We start from the raw sequence: 18,363 nt of genomic DNA on the forward strand, positions 1-18,363 counted from the left end.
ATGGTACCCTACTTTGTTAGACTTTATTGATTGAAAAATATTACCTCCAAAATTTGGTTGTATTGATGGAAAAATTTGTTGTTGTGAAATTTTTTTTTACATTAAAAATCTTAGCCCGTATCTCAGCTGGGCATTCCCATGCTTGATAGATGGTGTGCTGATGCACAGTAATTGACATTTGATCCTCTTTATTATGTTTTCAACTATTTAACTATTGATATTTCATTGAACAATGAATGCATGAGGTCTGTTAACTACTCTTGCAATTTTTTCTTTTTTTTAAGCACCTGAACTACATACGGGACAATTTTTTCTTGAAGTCTTTGTAAGTTTGTTGTATTTCAGTTCTTTATAAATTAGCAAGAATAATCACAATGGGCATAAGAGGGGATAATAGGACGTGTGCAGTGGGGGAAGGGGTTTCCTAATGAATAAACTGGGACATTATATACTAAGTGTTTAATGTGTAGCTGGTCAGAGAAGGTAATAAATGTTATAGGTGAAAAATAAGATGAAATAGAAGACTAAATGGCACGTGCAGGATCCTCCAGTTCTTGGGTCCCACGACTCCCAGGTTAGTGCTCTTTGTCCTACTATGTAGTTTTTTGCTACTGTCAGTTCTTTAAATTTCCTCTACAAATGAGTGTTTGGTAATGATGAAAAGTGTTGAAATGCAATCTGGAGGGAGATTGCGGAACTGCCTTCCCAGCTGTTGTAAAGATTGGCTCTGCTTTGTGGATCTGCAGTACTTCTGGATGCTCTTGTGTGTTGGGAAGGGGTGGACAAGTGGGGCTGTAGATCCTGAGATTTCTCTCCAGCCCTGACAATCTGTTAAACGTGACACAAAACTCAACCAAATGAGAAACCTATCTCCTCACTGGGAGTTGAATAGATACTATCACCCTTTCAAACCACAGCTTTAGGGAGTAAGCAATATTTTACAGGTAAAGATGTAACTGAAAAAAACAAATTATTTTGATGATCATTTCTCTGACACAGTTCATAGCAGCCTGAGAAACTACAACATGGAAGTACTGAAAAAGTGATTCTAATCTAGACTAATGTGTGTTGTTTAGTATTTACTTTTGTCAGTACATTAATCATGTCTTATTACGCTTCAAGCTAAAGTTATATTTTAAAAAAGCCCTAATGATAACATTGATGCATTGTCCTTTGTTGTGAGTATAAAGACTTAATTTGATGAATAGAAGTTAAGAAAATGTTTAATCTTCCATTATAGTATAATGATTGAGATTCATCCATCTGTTCCACAATAATAATAATTTATCATGAATGAGCAAGCTTATAAAATGATGGAGGCATATAACAGAAATTGGGTTTTCTTCCTTAATTTAAAAATTTTGACCTTGTCCTCTTTGAACTCATCCTATGCTTCTATCTTTAAGGTTATTCATTATATCCCAGATTTCCTCCTTCTACATTTTTCAATGTTCCCATTGAAAGGAACTGGGAAATAGAAGAGGACAGAGACTTGTAAACATCCCAAGCACTAAAATTTCCCATTTCTGTCTATTTAGCAGCCCTGTAGAAATGTGTCTATTTCTTTTATTTTCCGTTTAGTGTCCTTGAAGATTTTTCAAAGAAAATTTAAATGTTTGCTTTTCTGTATAGCTAACCTTGACCTGATGTTTCAAATTAGAGGTAGGTTTCTTGGAGTTTGAACTAACTATAAAGAAGATGTAGCCAGGCGCGGTGGCTCAAGCCTGTAATCCCAGCACTTTGGGAGGCCGAGGCAGGTGGATCACGAGGTCAGGAGATCGAGATCATCCTGGCTAACATGGTGAAACCCCGTCTCTACTAAAAAAACACAAAAAATTAGCCAGGCTGGTGGCAGGCGCCTGTAGTCCCAGCTACTCGGGAGGCTGAGGCAGGAGAATGGCATCAACCCGGGAGGCGGAGCTTGCAGTGAGCCGAGAGGGCGCCACTGCACTCCAGCCTGGTTGAGATAGGGGGAATCCTTCTAAAAAAAAAGAAGATGTAAGTGCATAGTTGGGGTAAGCCAGGACAATACACTGAGTTTTCATTAAGCAACATAAATTTTCAGGTTTTTAATCTAACCTTGAGAAAGCACACAGGTGGTGACAGAATGGACAATCCTATTGAGCTATTTGGGCAACTTTAATGTCTCTACTGAGAATAAGATCTCTCTTTCAGCTTAGGCAGAAGACAATTCTCTCCTAACCAAGAGAATCAAATGGAAACACATGACAAAGTCATTAGTGATCTGGATTAGAGAACAAACAGTACCTTCACAAACTGACTGATGGAATTAGATGGAAAGGTGTCATGACACCCTTGGGGACAGAGGCAATACCTAAGAAGAATAAGCTCTACTAGCAGAGAAGCAATTCTGTCCAGACATTGATGAGTTAGTTTAATTTGGAAATGACTTTCAGTTCTCTGAACAAGAGGACTTGAAGACAGAAAGAACTTATTAGAAAATAAAATGCTTTTCCTGAACCCCAAGCTCCTTCACGATTGAAGAATTAAAGATGTTAATGATCATAAAAGAGTCTAAACAGAAATGTTATGTGAGGAAAAGCCTAGCTGCCCTGCCATCTATATTGTGAAGATGATGAAAGAAAGCATATGTACAGAAAGTTCAGGGAATTTAAAAAATATTTGAAACGTACAAAAGCTCAGGGAATTAAAAAAAACCATGTGTCTACCACAGTAATAGTTGCCATATTTTTTCATGTCTATTTTTCAATGTCACAAATTCTTACAGATGCAGTTAAAACCCCTATTTATTCCTCCCTGATTGGCTTCCCCTCTTCACAGATAGCATTCTTGTGAAATTAGCGTGCATGCTTCCCTTCTGTATTTTTACTTTTACTGGGAATGTATGTATTTGCATATAGTCTCAACTCCACATAAATGACATCATCCTGGGAACACATCTTTCAGCAACTTGTTTTTCTCACTCAGCATTGTTTCCAAATTTTATCCTTTTTAAAATTTTTATTTTTTATTTTTAAGAGACAGAGTCTTGCTCTATCACCCAGGTTGGAGTGCAGAGGTGTGATCATAAGTCACTGCAACCTTGAACTCCTGGGCTCAAGCAATCCTCCTGCTTCAACCTCCTTCAAGTAGCTGGGACCACAGGTATTTGGCACCATGCCCAGCTAAGTTTTTAATATTTTTTAGAAATGGGGTTTCATTATGTAGTCCAGGCTGGTGTTGAACTCCTGGCCTCAAGCTGTCTTCCTGCCTCAGCCTCCCAAAGTGCTGGGATTACAAGCATGAGCAACTGCGCCTGATCCAACTTTTATGCATGTTGATACACAAAGTTCAGCTTATTTATTTTAGCTGTTGTATTATATTATATTGTAAAAATATATCTTATTTATTTATCTCCTGATTGATGAACATTTCAATATTCATCAATTCATATTGATATTCAATATTTATCCAATATTATGCTTTTAAAACAAATATGTAGTGAACATCTTCTGCTTGTCTGCTTGGGCATTTATATGAGATTCTTTCCTAAGGTGTGTATGTTAGAAGTGGAATATGTGGAGCAGGGGCATGTACATATTTCAGTTTTCTGTATATTGCCAAGTCGCTATCCACAATGTGTGAACTACTTTATGTCCCTACCAGCAGTGTATTTATATTTTGCCACATCCTGCACGTCACATTTTTTTTTTTTTTGGTCAGTTAATGTGGTTCTCTAAGGTTTTTAATATCAAAAGAGTCCTAAATGGCTTTTTCAGGTCCAAGAATCGATTCCCAATACACAGAATTATATTCCACTATGATACGTCTATTCTACTCTAATTAAATTGCTATTTCATTAGTGCTTGACTTTAATTGTAGCCTGGTACTGCACCCGTCTCAGGCTTTTAAATGTTGATATTTAATTTCTGGTCAAGGAATAATACAAAATTTTATTATTTTCAGATCTTTAATGTCAGATACATAGAATTTACAACTTGGCAGGAATGCCATGTGTAATTCTTGCCATCTGAATAAAAAATAGTTTATGGCATATAATCTCTGCAAGACAGAATATGTCTTTTGTGGGGCCCCTAGTCTTCTGCTAAGGGGCTTTGGGAAAATTAAGGAAGCCAGCCCCACCCTGGCCTACTTTCTGGGAGTATAATGGGCTCTGTAGTCTTCTCTGCCAGTCCTAATTCCAATTATCCTACCTACCTCTCCATGGTAAAGAGGGAAATTCAAAGGTTCTATAGACTTGAAACAAGCCCCAAACCTGGTAACCTAACACACAAACAGAACCATTTCTGGATTCATTCTTCCCAGGGTAGAGAGAAGTGCTCTTAAGAAATGACATCTTGCAGAAAGATGAGTCTCCACAAGCCATTGTAAACTTGAGAAAAGAACTTGAATTTGAGAACGCAAACCTGAGGCTAAACCAATACATTTATCACCCAGCTGAGAAGCAAATAGAAACAACCTGGTCTGGGTGAATTAATGAATTAGTATCTAATTATATGTGCTTATTTTAATAGAAAGTTGCAGTCATATGAAGAATAAAGAAGTAACATATGACACAAAAGCAAAGCCAAAATAACCAGAAGAGCTCCCAGCAAGGTTATGTTGCAGAATCCTCATCCTCTGTGTCTCTTTCCAAGTGCCATAGTGGTTGTAACCTGCCGGGAGGGCTTTTCCTCCCTTAAGCTTCTTCGGTAAACAAAAGAGTTGAAATAAAAGCTGCTGAATGAAAATGAATACAGGTTTATGGCTAGAGAAACCTGCTTGGGTAGATGAACTTATCTTATAGAGAGTCCCCCAAAAAGAGAAACAGTGGGCACATTATTGCCAAGTAAACCTGGCTTTTTAACACCTTTCCAGATAAGCTCAGCCAAGAAACAGGAAGATCTGTCCAGTGTCAGGACAGGGCTTTGGAATTTAGAAGAAATTTTGCTTTTACAAAATGGAGGCAAGGTGGCGACTGGGCCAGAGACACTGGAAGGTGGTGGCTCACGGAGATTCACTCTAGGTCAAGTCCCTTATAAAATTATAGGGACTCCCTTTCCCCATTTCACACTCACAGAATGACTGTAAAACTTATGTTTATTTATATTAAGCAGTATTTGCATATGCCAGGACATTTATGTATATGAACTCCTTCAACTCTTACAAAAATCATATCTATTTTGCTAATGGGGAAACTAAGGCACAGACAGGTTGAAAAACTAGATGAAGACTGCAGAGTGGGGATTTGAAGTTGGGGCTGCAGTCTATGTTCTTAACCACTGCATTTTAGTGCCCCTCGCTTAAAGCATTGTTTATTGCCTCTTTCAAGCTGTTATACAAATAAGAAACATAAAGCTGCATATTTCAACTCGAGTGACCATTTCCACTTGGTTCTGTTATCTTCTAACAATTTTAATGAACAAACTCATCAAACAGAAAAATTAAGTTTAAAAAAATTGTCATATCCTGTTTACTTTAATGGCAAAATACAATTTTAGCAATGTTCTTTTGATGTAAACATAAAAATATTGAAAGCATAAATAAACTATCAGGCCAGCCAAATAGTAATTATTTTGACATTAAACAAGATATTCATCTGTTTTCCTGAGTAAATAATCTCTGACAGCATCTAAAAGACAAGGAGACCACGCAGCATTCAGGCACTAATGTACTCACTACATGGGGATAAAAGAAGCAAATGTTGGTGGATCAAAGGGGGCTCAGAGCAATGAGTAATGTAACACTCATCTCAAATTAAACAGCCATCTCCATGATGTAATGCAGAGTTTTGTCTACCCCACTTTCCTTAGCAGCTGGAAGAAGAGAAGCAGTATTCCTGGGAGACAGAGAATTAGGGAGGAGGGTATTCATGACCTGGGCAAGGTGGAGAAGGGGAAATTGGCAAAAGAATAGAGGAGGTCACCTTGTGTTCTGGCTCCTACTCTCCTCCATGAAATGGACGAGGATCCATCCATCGCACCCCATTCTAGTTTGACGGCACCTAGAGTCCTTTACCGTAACCCATGGATGTCTGCCTTTTGGAGCAGTCATGTTTAACATGTGCTACTGTGAAGGGTCTTGCTCTAATGGGAACCCAGAAAACTTCATCTCACTTGACAGTCTCTATCATCTGGTTAGTAAAAGCCCATGTCTTCGTAGGGTGCCACAAGACAGAAATATAACTGCCTGAAACTTATTTATTTATTTATTTTTGAGACAGTCTTGCTGTGTGGCCCAGGCTGGAGTGCAGTGGTGCCATCTCAGCTCACTGTAACCTATGCCTCCTGGGCTCAAACCATCCTCCCACCTCAGCCTCCCGAGTAGCTGGGACTACAAGTGTGTGCCACCATGCCCAGCTAATTTTTGTATTTTTGGTAGAGACAGAATTTTGCCATGTTGTTCAGGCTGGTCTCGAACTCCTGGGCTCGAGTGATCCTCCCACCTCGACCCCCCAAACTGCCAGGATTACAAGTGTGAGTCCTATGCCCGTCCCCTTGAACATTTATATTTAATCATGATAATCATCAATAAGCACTTTGAAAGCTATTGTTCCTTTATGGGTGGTTTCCTTATAGCTGGTTTACCCCAGCTATAAGATGGGGTAATAGTGCTGACCACATGAGTTTGTTGTGAAGATTTAAGCATAAACTACTGAAAACTGTCTGACATACAGTAGGTACTCAACATTATTTTTGTATTGTAATTCTTTTATATTACCCCCCTAAAAACTCCGTGGAGTAGTGGGAGGGCAGATTGTTACCTCCATTTTCCAGGCAAAGAAACTGAGGCATGGTGGAGTCTTTTCCCCATGAGCTTATGGCAGTTCTGGAAGTAAAAGCTTCCGATTTTTGTTTCAGTCCTTCATTGACCCAGAACCTAAGTTAAATTTTCTTCCTTAATTCTTAGAAGTCCTTTGAGAATTCCTAGTAGGGTCTTCTAGGATCACTTTTCTAACCCAAAGATTCCCTTACCCTGAGCATGGACCTTCCTGTAGTAAAATCCAGCTTCCTCAGTTCACTGTGAATTTGTGAAGAATCAATGGACAGTTGGGACAGATGCAACACAATGGGGCTTTCTGCGGGTTTACAAACATTCTTCACTTGAACTTGGGAAAGTGAACTAAGCTAAAGCAGAAGAATCCTTTGGTTTTCATCAAGTTGCCTTGGAGAAACAGGAAGTAGGATACTAGTTCATTGGAAAAGCAGAGTATACTGGATGTGATGCTGCGGTGGGGTTTTTTCCTCCTGCTAAATGCTAACTGACGCTAGCATTAATGCATTACAGTCACATGGCGCTTTCCAGTTACAAGACATGTTCATGTGTATTAGCTTACTTAATCCTCATGAAAACCTTGTGAAACTGATGAGTCTACAGATCAGGAGACAAGCTCTGAGAGATTAAGTGACGAGTCCAGGACTGTACAGCAGGCAAGTGACAGAGAGGGGTCAAGCCAGCTCTTACATCTTCAGTCAAAGGGCCTGCGTCCCGGAGCTGGAGGAGAGGAGCCAGAGGGAGGAGGCCTGTTGGAGGTCCTGGGTGATGTGAAAAGAGCTTTTTCCAGCAGCTAGGAAGCCAGGGCGCCCAGCGTTGGGGTCAGCAGAGAGCAGGAGGCCAGCTGCCCTGAATGGGACCTGCTTTGTACTCAGGGGGTGCTGAGATTGCCCTATGCTCAGTGTATACAATAGCTACACTCATGCATCAGACTATTGGGCCTGGTTCCACTTTGTTTTTCCTTAAAGAAGGAGGGAGGGGAAACCCAAATTTTGGTTAGATTCAAAAGATCAGACAGGGGCAAAATCACTCCCCGTGGTGGTTACTTCCAGTAGTGGTGGGAGCAGCAAAACCAGCCCCCAAGGGTAGTTTATGAAGGATAATGTAATCTGTGGGAGGAAGATCTAAACATGCAGTGTTCTTCCAATGCTGTTCTTACCCAGTATGGAAGTCGTTACAGCTGTCATCTCTATGAATGAACTTCTCTCTCTCTCTCTCTCTCTCTCTCTCTCTCTCTCTCTCACACACACACACACACACCCCTATTATTTATTTAGCTCTTCTTTTCTCTAAGCCAGGAAGTTTACAGTCACTATTTCATTTAAGTTTGTTGTTGTGCATTATTAAGCCCAGGTAACAGATGAGAAAACTGAGATTCAGAGACATTAAGTAAGTTTACCAAAGTCATGGCTTATTAGTGGTGGTACCTGGACTCAGACCCAAGTCTGACTTCAGATTCCTAGCTCTTACCCACTATGCTTTGCTGGCCATCATGGGATGCTTTACTGTTAATATTTGCTAGCACTAATGCTGACCCTGACATGATATTGTCTAGGACAGTGGTTATGCATCAGGGTCATGAAGATACTTTGAAAATCAGATTCCTGGTCACCTCCCTCAGAAACATGAAATCGAAATCTCTGAGTGTGAGGCCCATGAATCTCCATTTTCAAAAATTCTTCCCAGGCAATTCTCACGAAGACAGCTCAGTTCAGGTCTGTGAACTGGCATCTGTAAACTGCTGCTCTAGTGCTTTTACATTATTTAGCCCTGTCTTATATGTAACTTTATTTGCTTCTGAAAAACAACACACATAAGTAAAGAAGCAGGCACAGGAAGTATGCTGGCTCAGCGCCATGGTTCGGCTCTGCCACCCAGGACAGAGAAAGGAAAAACTAGTTGGGGACTATCTCTGGACAAGTTCTTATCCAACGTGTATATACTGAATTCAGATGACTGTGAGGAGACAGTGTCAATTCCAAATTGAGAAAGATGAGAGAAAGACGGAAGGCTCAGGCTGTAAAAGAGGTTGCTTTTCCAAGGAAATATGGCGCAGAGAGAGAATAGCTTAAACTGAGCTAGTTTAACAGAATGAGAAGGTCAAGATTATGCGTATTAGGTTGGTGCAAAAGTAATTGCGGTTTTTGCCATTAAAAGTAATAGCAAAAACTGCAGTTGCTTTTGCACCAACCTAAATATGTCACCAGCTGCTGTAACAGTTAGAACCCAAAATATAACAATGGCCCAAGCATAATAGAAGTTGATTTCTCATGCAGACAACAAACCAAGAGACATGTTTCAGGTTGATAGGTGGCTGTCTTCCAGAAGGTGGTTCAAAGACCAAACCTTCCATTCTGTGGCTCACTGCCTCCTGCCAGTGGAAGGAGATTGAGAGCACGCAGGGGACATGCCTACTTCTTAAAAGCCTTAGCCTTCTAGCCACAGCCTAGGAGATCTCAACTACCTGCCCACCCCTAATAGAAGGGGAGCTGGGAAATACAGTGTATTTGTATGCCAATAAAGAAAGAGAAACAGAGTATTTCGTGAACACTATGTTCAGCTGGTCTTTGCCATATCATGTGAGAGTCCCCCTCAAAGCCTGCCATGGCAGTCCTCTTAGTGGCAGGTGAAATAAAACAGAATAATCCTGGACAAGGCAGAACAGTGCTTTACATTTAAGTTTAGCCCAAGCTAATTGAGTAATATGAGACTGGATGTTTGTTACATCTCAAGGAAATTCTGCTGAAACTCCAGTGTCACAGGAAGGCACAGAAAAGAAAGCAGGAAATGACTAGTACAAGGCTTTGTCAACCAAACAAGGTAGAGGACTTTTTCTTTTTTCTTTTTTTTCTTTTTGAGACAGAGTCTCTCTCTGTCGCCCAGCCTGGAGTACAGGGCACAATCTCGGCTCACTGCAAGCTCCGCCTCCTGGGTTCAGGTCATTTTCCTGCCTCAGCCTCCCGAGTAGCTGGGACTACAAGCGCCCGGCACCACACCTGGCTAATATTTTTGTATTTTCAGTAGAGACGGGGTTTCACCGTGTTAGTCAGGATGGTCTTGATCTCCTGGCATCGTGATCCACCTGCCTCTGCCTCCCAAAGTGCTGGGATTACAGGCGTGAACCACCGCACCCGGCCAAGGGCTTTTTCATAAAAGTCGTTGTTCTTATCTTTCCTCTAATTTTGCCTGAATCAGTGACAATGTCGTCAGAGATGAACACCTGTCCAGGGCCCACACACAACACTTGGAGCAAATGCTGCCCCTCACAAAATATGAGATATTACAGTGCTCTCAGTAGACCCTTGGTGGAAACTAGTGTCTTTCTTCTATCCTGCAAGGGAAAGGCAGATTTTTTTTTTTAAATCTCTCCCATATATCCCCAGAAAATAAAAACGCTTTAACCTCTGAATCTGCAAAGTCATGACACAACCTCCCTGTTTTCTTCTCAATGTCCAAAACCCAGTGATTTAGTGTACGGCCTATTCTGAGAAGTGAAAACTGTCAAATTCCATTATTGGATTTCTTTTTCATCCAAACGCCAGGATCATATTCTTCCTTCTTGAGCAGAATAAATAATAAAATCTGTATTTAGGAATACCTAGTGTCACACAGATATATGTTAAAAAGATCCAGCCAGGCGTAGTGGCTCATGCCTGTAATCCCACTTTGGGAGGCAGAGGAGGGTGGATCATGAGGTCGGGAGTTCGAGACTAGCCTGGCCAACTTAGTGAAACACCGTCTCTACTAAAAACACACACACACACACACATACACACATGCACACAAATTATCTGGGCATGATGGTGTGCACCTATAATCCCAGCTACTCAGGAGGCTGAGGCAGGAGAATCGCTGGAACCCAGGAGGCGGAGGATGAAGTGAGCTGAGATCGCGCCATTGCACTCCAGCTCCAGTGACAGTGAGAGACTCCATCTCAAAAAAAAGAAAAACAAATACAGTAGTTTCGGTTGATGACATCTTACAAGAGGCAATAGTATAAAGAGGCTTCTAAGTCAAGCTGCATTAATAGATGGGGCCCAGATCATGATAGGTAGTTATTTCACGATTCTCTCCATACGAGGGTCCTTGCTCAATTTTGAATAAACATGTTAAATGGATCATTCTAAAACTGCAGTGTTTCCTGAAAAAGAATGAGTGATGATGGGAAGGATCTGAGCATCAAGTCCCATGGAAAATTGCAGACAGAAACTACGATCTGTATCATGGGGAAGAAAAGATCAAGATGAGTCTGATAACTGAGGGCCCAGGAACTAAGGAGTGCTTAGTGTTACTTTGAATACCTCTGGTGACAAACGAGACCAATGTTAAAAGTTTTGGAGCATTAGATTTAAGCCCATATATAAAGAAGAATTTTCTAATGATTTACAGTTTTCTAAAAATGAAATAGGCTCTTTAGTGACATAGAAGAGCTTTTTGTTAAGAATTGTATAAAGGGGTCCTTGCTCTGAATGGGAGGTTGTCCAAGATTACACCTTTTGGTTCTGACATTTTCTGAAGCGGTATTGGATTTTGGGGGAAAAGCAAGCTCTGTGCAGGAGCAAAATAGGCACTCCCAGGAGACGCAGAATGCTTAAAGACACGAAATAACGTAAACGACAGGCACAAAAACAATGTATCTTCATCGTTTGCAGGCCATCAATGTTAAATTTGACTGTTTTAGCTCCTGCTGTTCCATTATCTGATATGCCCTTCCTTCAATTAATGCATGTTTAAATCCCACCCAACCTTTCTCCTAAGATTTCCCTAATTCCCAGGATGCAGGGCTTATCTTCTTTCTTTGAATTCCTGTGGCAAATTGTGTGTACCTCCTTTTAAAAAGTATTAGAAGGCTTCCGGTAATAAGAACTAATACATGTTTATTATAGGACACATATAGTCTTGCAGCCAGATTGAATTCAAATCCTGGCTACACAACCTAATAGCTGTGTGATGGGAAATTTACTCTAAGTCTGCTCTTCACTTTTCTACAAAGCAGAGATAACAACGTACCTAACTCAAAGGGTTTTTGAGAAATTAAGTAAGTTAAATGTATACAATGCTTAAAATAGTGTCTCATTAGGTGTTGCTATTGTAAAAATAGCCATCATCAAAAAATATAGAAAAGTAGAAAGAAGTCATCCATAACTCTGCCACCCAAAGACAACCACACTGTTTTTCCTATTTTTTTAAAGATAGCTGTTACCATACGGCACATATAATTTCGTGTTCCAGGTTTTACTTAATATTACAACATAAAAACTTGTATAGCATATAAAATTCTTCATAAACCAAATATAAATGGCTACACAATGATTTACCATGTGTAATGCTATGACTTATTAGTAATTATATTTGTATTTATTACATAATTATTTATTACATAATTATTTTCTAAATTGAGGTTGTTTTCAAACTTGACTATTAAAAGTGATGCTATAATGAAAGTTTTTCCTTTGATCCTTTGATATCTTTTATTCTCCACCCCACCCTCCATACATTCACTTTCTTCATCATTGGTGTGAGCTTCTTGAGGCCAGGGACCAAAGTAAGGCCTTAGTCTTACTTGATATCCTTACACATATGATGTCCTATACACAAAATGAAATATCCTGATCAATATGTCCTGTGTCAAATATCATTAAGCAAAGTTAAAAGTCAATTAGTGAAAATATAATTCTTTTGGTTTCAATGACAGTTTATTTTCTCACAGTTCTGGAGACTGGGAAGTCCAAGATCAATGTGCTGGGTGATTCAGTTTCTGGTGAAGGCTCTCTCTTTCTGGCCTGCAGATGGCTGCCTTCTTGATATGTCCACATATGGCAGAATGACAGAGAGAGAGAAGAGGAGAAGAGAAGAGAGGAGTAGAGAGGAGAAGAGAGGGCAGAGAAGAAGACAGTAAGATCTCTAGTGTCTCTTCTTAAAGGGACATGAATCTCATCATAAGGGACCCACCCTCATTACCTCATATAACCTAATTATCTCCCAAAGGCTCTCAAATTGGAGCTCAGGGCTTCAGTATATCAATTTGTTGGGGGAAGAATTCAGTCCATAGTAATAGTACACATGGCCAAAAAAGAGTAAGGGAGTAATTTGAAGTGATACTGGAAATCACTGATTTTATAAATAACCAGGAAACTTAATTGTTTCAGATGCATAGAGACCCCAAATTAATGCTGACCACATTTCCCCCCAATAATTTCAGTATTTATAAAGATGGAAATAATTTGCAGTGAAAAACTCTCTCTCCTCCCCCTGTTTTCTAGCCACCCATTTCTTTCCCAGATGCTATGGCCAGTGCTTTTGTCCCTTCCAGAGACAGTATATGTGTATTCAGACCTCTTATGGACACATGGGTTTCAGAATTCAGAACACTCCGGGTTTAGGCAGTAATAAGGTGCACATAGCATGTATTCCATAACACCTCAGGCTCTCTCCAGGATGTCCAGTCATCCCTGCTTGCCCCAGACTATCCTGGCTTCAGCACTGTATGTCCCTCATCCTAGGAGCCCTCTCCATCCCAGGCAAAGTAGGCTCTTTTGATGACTTTTTAATTTATCCAAGCTTTTATGAATGGCTTTTCTTTTGCCTTTACTACTTCTTAACACCAATTCAAAATTGTTTTAAAATCACTTTATTCTTCCTTTTCTGTCCTTTGTTTTCAGACTTTCTCTCTCTTTCAAACCGTTAGGCAAAACATATTCTGACAAACATGAAATTCCACGTCAAAGTAGACCCAATTTTAATGCTCGTTAAGAATTAACATCAAAATAACTAGATAAATAAAATTAGCAGGATTATTAGAGGATAGTATAAAAGGCAATCGCAGAATTCTTTCCCTGTTCTTTTTTTGTTATTGCTGAGAACATACTATTACAACATGTTTCTTTTATTTTTATCATTAATTTTCTATTGATACATACTATTTTATATATTTATAGGCCACATGTGATATTCTGTCACATGGATAGATTGTGTCATAATCAAGCCAGGGTATTGGAGGTATTCATCATCTTGAGTAGTTATCATTTCTATGTATTGGAAACATTTCAAGTCTTTTCTTCTAGCTATTTAAAAATATACAACATATTGGTGTAAACTACAGACACTCTACTTTGCTACTAAACGTTAGAACTTATTCCTTCGATCTAACTTCATGTTTGTCGCCGTTAATCAATCTCTCTTTACCCCGCCCCCCCCCCACCCATACATGCTTCTCCGCCACTGGATACTATCGTTCTATTCTCTACCTCCATGAGATCAACATTTTTAGCTCCTACATATGAGTGAGAACATACAATATTTGTCTTTCTGTACCTGCATTATTTTCCTTAACATAATGATCTCTGGTTCCATCCATGTTGCTGCAAATGACATGATTTCAGTTTTTATGGTCAAATAGCATTCCATTGTGTGTATATGTACTACATTTTCTTTATCCATTTATCCATTGATGAACTCCTATCTGTTGATTCCATATCTTTGCTATTGTGAATAGTGCTGCCATAAACATGGGATGTATGTACTCGTTTGACATATTGATGTTTTTTTCCTTCAGATAAATACCCCATAGTGGGATTGCTGGATTGTACGGTAGTTCTATTTTTCATTTTTTGAGAACTATTCATGCTGCTTCCCATAGCGGTTGTTAGTGACAGCCCACTAACATGTATAAGAATTCCCTTTTCTCCACATCCTTACCAGCATCTGTTATGTTTCATCTTTATAATGATAGCCATTCTGACTGGTGTAAGATGATGATTAGTGATGTTGAGAAGTTTTTCATATTCTTGTTGGTCATTTGTATGTCTTCTTTTGAAAAATATCTATTTGTGTCCTTTGCCCATTCTTAAATGGGATTATTTGCTTCTTTTATTGTTGAATTATTTGTGTTGCTTGTATATTCCAGATGTTAATCCCCTATCTGGTGAATAGTTTTGCAAATATTTTCTCCCATTCGAGAGATCGTCTCTTAACTTCGTTGTTTGTTTCTTTTGCTGTGCAGAAACTTTTTAGTTTGATTAAGTCTCATTTGTCTATTTTTGTTTCTGTTGCCTGAGCTTTTGGGGTCTTAGCCATAAAATCTTTGCCTAGACCAATGACCTGAAGGATTTTCCCTATGTTTCCTTTTAGTAGTTTTGGGTTTTACGTTTCAGGCTTTAATGCATCTTGAGTTGATTTTTGCATATAGTAAGAGATAGGGTCCAGTTTCATTCTTCTGCCTATGGTTACCCAGTTTTCCCAGCACGATTTATTGAAGAGGACATTCTTTCCTTATATATTCATGATGGCTTTGTTGAAGATCAATTAGCTGTAAAATATGTGGACTTATTCCTAGGTTCTCTATTCTGTTTTATTGGTCTACGTGTCTATTTTTATAACAATACCATGATTCTTTGTTTACTATAGCCTTGTAATATATTTTGAAATCAGGTAATGTGATGCTTCCATATATTTTGTTCTTTTTGCTCAGGATTTCTTCAGAGATTCTGGCTCTTTTTTGGTTCCATACAAATTTTAGGATTGTTTTTTCTGTATTTGTGAAAAATGACACTGGTATTTTGATAGGGATCGCATTGAATCTGTAGATTGCTTTGGGCAGTATGGTTGTTTTAACAGTATTAATTTTTCTGATCCATGAGCATGAGATGTCTTCCTATTTGCTTGTTCTCTTCAATTTCTTAATCAGTGTATTGTAATTTTTCTTATAGAGATCTTTAACACCTTGGTTAAATTTGTTTGTAGGTATTTCTATTTTGCAGCTATTGTAAATGGGGCGGCTTTCTTGATTTCTTTTTTGGCTATTTCATTAATGGTGTATAAAAACACTACTGATTTTTGTGTTATGTTTCCTGAAACATAACTGAAGTCGTTTATCAGTTCTAAGAGTCCTTTGGCGACATCTTTTGGGTTTTCTAAATATAAAATCATGTCATTTGCAAAGAAGGATAATTTGGCTTCCTCTTTTACAACCTGGATTCCTTTTATTCATTTCTCTTGCTTGATTGCTCTGGCTAGGACATCTTGTTCTGTGTTGAATAGCAGTGAAAATGAGTATGCTTGTCTTGTTCCAGTTCTTAGAGAAAAGGCTTCTAATTTTTCTCCATTCAGTATGATGTTAGCTGTGGGTTTGTCATAAATGGCCTTTATTATGTTGAGATACGCTCTTTCTATGCCTCACTTGTTGAGAGTTCTATTATGAAGGGATATTGAACTTTATCAAGTGCTTTTTCTTCATCTATTGAGATGATCAGGTGGTTTTTGTCCCTCATTCTGCTGATATGATGTATTATATGTATTGAATTGCATATATTATAATATCCTTGCAACCCTGGTATAAATTCCAATTGTTCATAGTGTATTATCTTTTTGATGTGCTGTTGGACTCAATTTGCTAGTATTTTGTTAAAGATTTTTGTCTCTATGTTCATCATGGATATTGGCCTATAGTTTTCTTTTGTTGTTGTTACATCTGTGTGGTTTTGGTATCAGAAAAATACTGGCCTCATAGAATGAGTTAGGGAGAATTCCCTCCTCTTCAATTTTTTGGAATAGCTTGAGGAGAAGTAGTGTTAATCCTTCTTTGAAAGTTTGGTAGAATTCAACAGTGAATCCATTTGGTCCTGGACATTTTTCCTTTTTGGAGACTTTATTAGTGATTTAATCTCATTACTCATGATTGGTCTATTCAAGTGTTTTATTTCTTCCTGATTTGATCTTGGCAGGTTGTATGTGTTCAGGAATTTATCCATTTCCTCTAGGTTTTCCAGTTTGTTAGTGATCTGTGATAATCTTTTTTATTTCTATGGTATCAGTTGTAATGTCTTTTTTTTCCATTTCCAGTTTTGTGTATTTAGATATTTTTTTCTTAGACTAGCTAGCAGTTTATTATTTTTTTTCATCTTTTCAGAAAAAAACCAACTTTTCATTTTATTGATCCTTTGTACTACTTTTTCAGTTTTTATTTCATTTAGGTGTGCTCTCATTTTTTAAAAAAATTTACTTTAATTTCTGGGATACATGTGTATTATGTGCAGGTTTGCATAGGTATACCTATGTTTACATAGGTATACATGTGCCATGATGGTGTGCTGCACCTATTCATCTGTCATCTAAGTTTTCTCCCCTTGCCTCCCACCCCACAACAGGCCCTGGTGTGTGTTGTTTCCCTCCCTGTGTTCACGTGTTCTCATTGTTCAACTCCCACTTATGAATGAGAACACGTGGTGTTCGGTTTTCTGTTGCTGTTAGTTTGCTGAGGATAATGGCTTCCAGTTTCATCCATGTCCCTGCAGAGGACATGATCTCATTCTTTTTATGCCTGCATAATATTCCACAGTGTATATGTACCACATTTTCTTTATCCATCTATCATTGATGGGCATTTAGGTTGGTTCCATGTCTTTGCTATTGTAAATAGTGCTGCAATAAACATATGTGTGCATGTGTCTTTATTGTAGAATAATTTATATTCCTTTGGGTGTATACCCAGTAATGGGATTGCTGGGTCAAATGGTATTTCTGGGTCTAGATTCTTGAGGATTTGCCACACTGTCTTCCACAATGGTTGAACTAATTTACATTTCCACCAACAGTGTAAAAGCGTTCCTATTTCTCCACAGCCTCACCAGCATCTATTGTTCCTCAACATTTTAATAATTGCCATTCTGACTGGTGTGAGATGGCATCTCATTGTGGTTTTGATTTGCATTTCTTTAATGATCAGTGATGTTGAGCTTTTTTTCATATGTTTGTTGGCCGCATAAATGTCTCCTTTTGAGAAGTGTCTGTTCATATTCTTTGCCCACGTTTTGATGGGGTTGTTTGATTTTTTTAATGTAAAGTTGTTTAAGTTCCTTGTGGATTCTGGATATTAGTCCTTTGTCAGTTGGGTAGATTGCTAACATCTTCTCCCATCCTGTAGGTTCCCTAGTTTCTTTTGCTGTGCAGAAGCTCTTTAGTTTAATTAGATCCCATTTGTCAATCTTGGCTTTTGTTGCAATTGCTTTTGGCATTTTCCTCATGAAGTCCTTGCCCATGCCTATGTTCTGAATGGTATTGCCTAGGTTTCCATCTAGGATTTTCATGGTTTTGGGTTTTACATTTAAGTCTTTAATCCATCTTGAGTTAATTTTTGTATAAGGTATAAGGAAGGGGTCCAGTTTCAATTTTCTACATATGGCTAGCCAGTTTTCCCAGTACCATTTACTGAATAGTGCTTTCCCCATCGCTTGTTTTTGACAGGTTTGTTGAAGATCAGATGGCTGTAGTGTAGATGTGTGGTATTATTTCTGAGGTCTCTGTTCTGTTCCATTGGTCTATATGTCTGTTTTGGTACCATGCTTTTTTGGTTACTGTAGCCTTGTAGTATAGTTTGAAGTCAGGCAGCGTGATGCCTCCAGCTTTGTTCCTTTTGCTTAGCATTGCCTTGGCTATATGGGCTCTTCTTTGGTTCCATATGAAATTTAAAGTGGTTTTTTCTAATTCTTTGAAGAATGTCCATGATAGTCTGATGGGAATAGCATTGAATCTATAAATTACTTTGGGTAGTATGACCATTTTCACGATATTGATTCTTCCTATCCATGAGTATAGAATGTTTTTCCATTTGTTTGTGTTCTCTATTTCCTT

This window comes from Piliocolobus tephrosceles, chromosome 11 (genome assembly GCF_002776525.5).
Source record: "Piliocolobus tephrosceles isolate RC106 chromosome 11, ASM277652v3, whole genome shotgun sequence".
In the NCBI taxonomy this organism is placed as follows: Eukaryota; Metazoa; Chordata; class Mammalia; order Primates; family Cercopithecidae; genus Piliocolobus; species Piliocolobus tephrosceles.